This window comes from Bos indicus x Bos taurus, chromosome 16 (assembly GCF_003369695.1).
Source record: "Bos indicus x Bos taurus breed Angus x Brahman F1 hybrid chromosome 16, Bos_hybrid_MaternalHap_v2.0, whole genome shotgun sequence".
NCBI lineage: Eukaryota > Metazoa > Chordata > Mammalia > Artiodactyla > Bovidae > Bos > Bos indicus x Bos taurus.
This window is the reverse complement of record NC_040091.1, coordinates 76,482,371-76,488,965: the sequence shown is the minus strand read 5'-3', so window position 1 is coordinate 76,488,965 and position 6,595 is coordinate 76,482,371. Positions and strand designations below refer to the sequence as shown.

Below are 6,595 nucleotides of genomic sequence, written 5' to 3'. Positions count from 1 at the left end.
TCCCTTCATTCTTTCTGGAGTTATTTCTCCACTGATCTCCAGTAGCATATTGGGCACCTACTGACCTGGGGAGTTTTTCTTTCAGTATCCTATCATTTTGCCTTTTCATACTGTTCATGGGGTTCTCAAGGCAAGAATACTGAAGTGTTTTGCCATTCCCTTCTCCAGTGGACCACATTCTGTCAGACCTCTCCACCATGACTCGCCCGTCTTGGACAGCCCCACAGGCATGGCTTAGTTTCATTGAGTTAGACAAGGCTGTGGTCCTAGTGTGATTCGATTGACTAGTTTTCTGTGAGTATGGTTTCAGTGTGTCTGCCCTCTGATGCCCTCTTGCAACACCTACTGTCTTACTTGGGTTTCTCTTACCTTGTAAAGAGATGCTTTACAGGATAATATATCCTTTTCATGCTGATTATTTTGACCGGGTTTAATACAGGTGATTATTCTTCAGTCTTCTGAGTTTAAATGATTCAGGTAGCCATAAAGTATGAAAATATAGACAAATATACATAAGCAGTTTACTGATCTTCCATGATGTATTCAGCATGCCTCACTAGCAGTTCATAACTCAATCAGCAAATGTGCAATGAACACTGCACACTAAAACCGCCCTCCCACTGGTCCTTGTGCCTCCATTTACAGTGCATTGTCTCGTATGATTTGTGTGTCTAATTTTCCCTGAATGATTTGCAACTTTAGCATATCCAAGAGGTGATCAAGGGAGCCCAGTCTACTAAGAGACACTGCATTGTCTGTGTTCCCAGACTTCATGGTCACCAGTATTTTATTTTTTATAAGGTTCACCTACTGTAAGTCTTATAAACATTTTTTCCATTTACATTATACCAAGAAAAAAAATGAATACTAGAAATGAGATAATGGAAAAACAAAAGCAGATTTCTTTTGCTTTCAAATGACTCTACACCAAAACATTTTGCCTAAATGATTTTAATCAATAGATGAAGGACTCTTTAAATGGTACTCAGAATACGTTACCGATTTTAGAACCGGTCTCACTCAGTGATTTCAGAACACAATGTAGAGGTGAGTGGTCATGTTAGGGCTTCTTAATTACTCCAGGGCATAAAGGTCTTCCTCAAGTATGGGTAGAAATGAAATCCTTCTATAGGATTATCCTCTAAGAGCTATTTTCCTTTGTAGACTACAATATTATTGTTGGTTTCATACACTTTTATTTTATCAAGAACTCCCACAGGAAGAAATTTCTGGAGGTTTTCCCAGGTATAAATGTCTACATTTTCTGTTGTGCTTACAATGTCTGCAAAATACGGCACGTCCAGACCCAGATACTTCATAATTGCCTCTTCCGTATACTCTTGGAGGTCAGTCAAATTCAGGACCATTCCTGTAACAGGACCAATTTCTCCAGGTACTCTCAGCACAACTTTATAGGTAATGAAGCAGAAGGTTATCACTGAGCTTAGCTTCCACGAGTAACACTTTGTACTGGTAAAGCTCGGTGAAATTCTCCCCCTCACCCGTTCTGCTGGTGACAATTTATCAAAGAAAGATGGAATTATGTAGACAGGTCCTCTAGCAAGTATTGCAGTGTGACAGTTTGGGTGAACAGAAGAAAACACCCTATGAGCAGGTTTTACACTCACAGAGTAACGGCGTCAGAGAAGGCTCAAGCCAGGGACTTCTGTCATCTTTAATTGAAGGATAATTTTCTTAGGAATGTGGGCTTTCAGTCAATATTTGCTAAACATTAGCCTATATCTTGGTAACTCTTTTAATAAAGTAAAATGAAGGAAAATAATACACAGAATCATTTTCATATTTTAAGACATACAAAGGAAGTCTAAAGTGGATAGATAGAAACCAGTGTATTTGTTACTATTTTCTGTCTCATGTCTTTCTGGCTTACAGGAAATATATGATGAGATCATTTGATTGTTCCACCTTTACTTGAAAGGTCTTCCTGGTAGCTCAGCTGGTAAAGAATACACCTTTGCAGGAATACACGAAAGCAGGAGACCTGGGTTCAATCCCTGGGTTGGGAAGACCCCTTGGAGAAGGGAACGGCTATTCACTCCAGTATTTTGGCCTGGAGAATTCCACGGACTCGTGCACGGGGTCACACAGAGTCGGACACACTGAGCGACTTCCACTTCACCTCACTTACTTGAAAGTGTGGGTGTTGTGGCACTTCCCGAACAGTTTCAAGTCTTCCTCATCACTCAGAGACTTGCTGTGGGGGTGATGGGTCGTGCCAAAGAGACGAGGCGGGACGCTTGTGCCCATGGGCGAGGACCCAAGCCCGGGCCATTCATGGCTTGACATCCGCGCAGCCTGGCCAGCGTCTTAACCCCCTGGCCCACCGCCAGGCTGGCGTGGGCGGAGCCTCCCCCGTGGCTTCCTCAGGTGGGTTTAGTCCTAGGAAGTTTTCGTCTTTTTAACGCAGTGGTAAATGGGATTGCTCGCTAAGTTTTTTCTTCCCGCTCTTTTGTTGTTAGTGTATAGCCATACAGCAGATGGCTCTGCATCAATTTGGTGTCCTGCAACATTACCAAGTTCATTGAGGAGTGCTCGCAGCTTTCTGGTAGCATCGTTAGAAATTCCTACGTGTAGAACCATGTTATCTGCAAACAGTGATGGTTTTACTTCTTTTCCAGATTTGATTTTCTTTCCTGATTGCTGCTCTGATTGCTACTGCTAAGATTTCCAAAATACGTTGCCTCAAGGTGGCAATGTGGGTTCCCTCATTTTGTTCACAATCTTACAGGAAACGCCTTCAGCCTTTCACTGCTGCGTGTGATGTTAGCTGTGGGTTTGTCATATACGGCCTTTATTACTCTAAGGTATGTTCCTTCTATGTCCCCACTCTCTGGAGATTTTTTTAAAATACTGTATTCTGGCTGCGCTGGATATTCGTTGCTATGCAGGCTTCCTCTAATTGCCATGAGTGGGGGCTACTCTTGGTTGCAGCGTGCAGGCTTCTCATTTCAGAGGCTTCCCTCATGTCAGAGCTCCGGCTCCAGGCCTGTGGGCTCAGTGGTGTGGTGTGTGGGCTTCAGCTCTTGGTGCACGCAGACTCAGCGGTTGGGGCTCACAGGCTCTAGAGTGCAGGCTCAGCAGTTGTGATGCTCGGGCTTAGTTGCTCTACGGTATATGGGATCTTTCTAGACCAGGGATCTGGAAACCCATGTCCCCTGCATTAGCTGGCAGATTCTCAACCAAATGCATTTTCAGTGAATCCCCTGATGTGTGTCCCCGCAACAATACTGGAGTGGGTTGTCATGCCCTCGTCCAGGGGAATCTTTCCAACCCAGGGATCGAATCCACGTCTCTTGCATATTCTGCATTGTCAGGCAGGTTCTTTACCACTAGCACTACCTGGGAAACCACTCAACCACTGGACCAGCAAGGGAAGTCCCAGCACTTTCTGGAGACATTTTTTTTTTTTTTATACATGGATGTCAAATTGTATCTAAAGCTTTTCCTGCCTCTGGTGAAAGGATTATATGGTTTTTATTCAATTGGCCAATATGGGGTATCACACTGATTTACCGATATTGAAAAATCCTTGCATCCCTGGAATGAAGCCTACTTGATTGTGGTATATAATCCTTTTAATGCATTGTTGATTTGGTTTGCTAGTGTTGTGTTGAGGGGTTTGGCAACTGTGTTCACCAGTGATATGGGCCTAAAATTTTGTTTTTCGTGTGTGGTTTCTTTGTCTGATTTTTGGTACCAGAGTGATGGTGGCCTCACAGAACGAGTTCAGAAGTGTTCCATCCTCTTCAGTTTTTTGGAAAAGTTGCAGAAGGACAGGCGTTAACTCTTCTCTGAATATTTGGTAGAATTCCCCTGTGAGGTCATCTGGTCCTGGACTTGTGTTCGTGGGGTGCTTTTAAATTCCTGATTCAGTTTCAGGAACAGTAATTGGTCAGCTCATATTTTCTAGGTCTTCCTGATTCAGTCTTGGGAGGTTGTGTTTTGTGAAAATCTGTCCGTTCCCCTAGATTGTCCATTTTATTGGCAAATAACTGCTCTCAGTGTTCTCTTCGGGTCCTTGGCATATCTGCGATGTCAGCTGTAAGTTCGTCTTTACATTTCTACCTTTGTTGATTTGGGGCCTCTCCTTTTTGTTTTGTGAGGAGTCTGGCTAAGGTTTATCAATATTTATCTTTCCAAAGAATGAGCTTTCAGTTTCACTGATATATTCTTTGTGTGTTTTTTAAAGGCTCAATTTATTTCAGCTCTGTCCATTATGATCTATTATCTATGCATTCATTTTAATTTTTTTTCATTATAGTTCAGTCGCTCAGTCGTGTCCGACTCTTTGCGACCCCATGAATCGCAGCATGCCAGGCCTCCCTGTCCATCACCAACTCCCGGAGTTCACTCAGACTCACGTCCATCAAGTTGGTGAGGCCATCCAGCCATCTCATCCTCTGTCGTCCCCTTCTCCTCCTGCCCCCAATCCCTCCCAGCATCAGAGTCTTTTAATTACAGAATATTGAATATAGTTCCATCTGGCATACAATAAGACCTTGTTCCTTTCTAAAAGTTAATTTTTAATTTAAATCTTAAAATCTTTAAGTTTTGAGTATAATTGAGTAACAATATGTTAGTGCAGGTATACAGCAGAGTGAGTCAATTATATATATACATGTATCTATTTTTTTCAAGTTCTTTCCCATTTAGGTTATTACCAAATATTGAGCAGAGGTCCCTGTGTGATACAGTAGGTCCTTCTTTATTGTAAATATAGCAGTGTGTATGTGTCTGTCCCAAACTCCCCATCTATTCCTCTTTGCCACCCACTGTCCCTGGTAACCACGTTTGAGACTATGCTATTTTGTAAATAAGTTCATTCAAATAAGTTTTTGTAAATAAGTTCACCACTGTTTTCGATTCCACAAATAAGCAATGTCAAATGATACTCTTCTCTGCCTGAATTATTTCCCTCAGTGTGACCATCTCTAGGTCAATCTGTGCTGCTGCAAATGGCATCACTTTATTCTTTTTTATGGCCTAGTAATAACATGTACTGTATTTTTGTCCATTTCTCTTGATGGCATTTAGATTGCTTCCATGTCCTGGCTATTGAGTTCGGCAGTGAACATTGGGGTGTGTGTATCGTTTCAAACCATGTATTTCTCTGGATATAGGCCTGGAAGTGGAATTGCTGAGTCACATGCTAGATAAATCATATGCTAGGGCTTCCCTGGTGGCTCAGATGGTGAAGCGTCTGCCCTCAATGTGGGAGACACGGGTACAATCCTTGGGCCAGAAAGATCCCCCGGAGAAGGGACTGGCAACCCACTCCAGTATTCTTGCCTGGAGAATCCCATGGACAGAGGAACCTGGGGGGCTACAGCTGAGCAGTAACATCTCATAGTAGCTATACCAATTTACACTTCCAGCAACAGTGTAGGAGGGTTCCCTTTTCTCCAGGACCTTGTGTTTTAATCCACATTGTGTATTGATACTTTGAATCTGCCAACCCCAAACTCCCAGTCTAACTCTCCTCTGCTTCCCTTCTCCCTGCCAACCACCAATCTCTTCTCTAGATGCTTCCCTGGTGGTTTAGCTGGTGAAGAATCTGCCTGCAATGCAGGAGACCTAGATTTGATCTCTGGGTTGGGAAGACCCCTGGAGAAGCCAGTGACTACCCATTCCGGTATTCTGGCCTGGAGAATCCCATGGACTATTCCATGAGGTTGCAAACAGCTGGACACGACTCAGTGACTTTCACTTTCTTTCACTCTCCTCTTTCACTTTCATCAAGAGGCTCTTTGGTTCCTCTTCACTTTCTGCCATTAGGGTGGTGTCATCTGCATATCTGAGGTTACTGCTATTTTTCTCAGCAATCTTGATTCCAGCTTGTGCTTCATCTAGCCCGGCATTTCTCATGATTCACTCTGCGTATAAGTTAAATAAGCAGGGTGAAAATATAGAGGATTGTCGTACTCCTTTTCCAATTTTGAACCAGTCCATGGTTCCATGTCCAGTTCTAACTGTTGCTTCTTGGCCTAAATACAGGTTTTTCAGGAGGCAGGTCAGGTGGTCTGGTATTCCTGTCTCTTTAAGAATATTCCACAGTTTGTTGTGATCCACACAAAAGCTTTTATGTAGTCAATGAAGCAGAAGTTTTTCTGGAATTCCCCTGCTTTTTCTGTGATCCAGTGGATGTTGGCAGTTTGATCTCTGGTTCTTCTACCTTTTCTACAACCAGCTTGAACATCTGGAAGTTCTCGGTTCACGTACTGTTGAAGCCTGGCTTGCAGAATTTTGAGCATCACTTCACTAGCGTGTGAGATGAGTGCAATTGTGCAGTAGTTTGAGCTTGAAGGATTCTGAGCACTGTGTTTCTACCAAGCGAAATGAGCACAATTGTGTGGTAGTTCGAGCATTCTTTGGCATTGCCTTTCTTTGGGATTGGAATGAAAACTGATCTTTTCCAGTCCTGTGGCCACTGCTGAGTTTTGCAAATTTGCTGGCATATTGAATCCAGCACTTTAACAGCATCATCGATTAGGATTTGAAATAGTTCAGCTGTAATTCCATCACCTCCACTAGCTTTGTTCATAATGATGCTTCCTAAGGCCCACTTGACTTCACA

At 43.0% G+C, this 6,595-nt stretch overlaps 1 pseudogene; it reads right to left on the bottom strand.

Moving 5' to 3' along the window:
- Positions 1 to 990: 990 nt before the first annotated feature.
- LOC113906255 lies at positions 991 to 2,297 on the bottom strand (annotated as a pseudogene).
- Between the last annotated feature and the right edge of the window lie 4,298 nt (positions 2,298 to 6,595).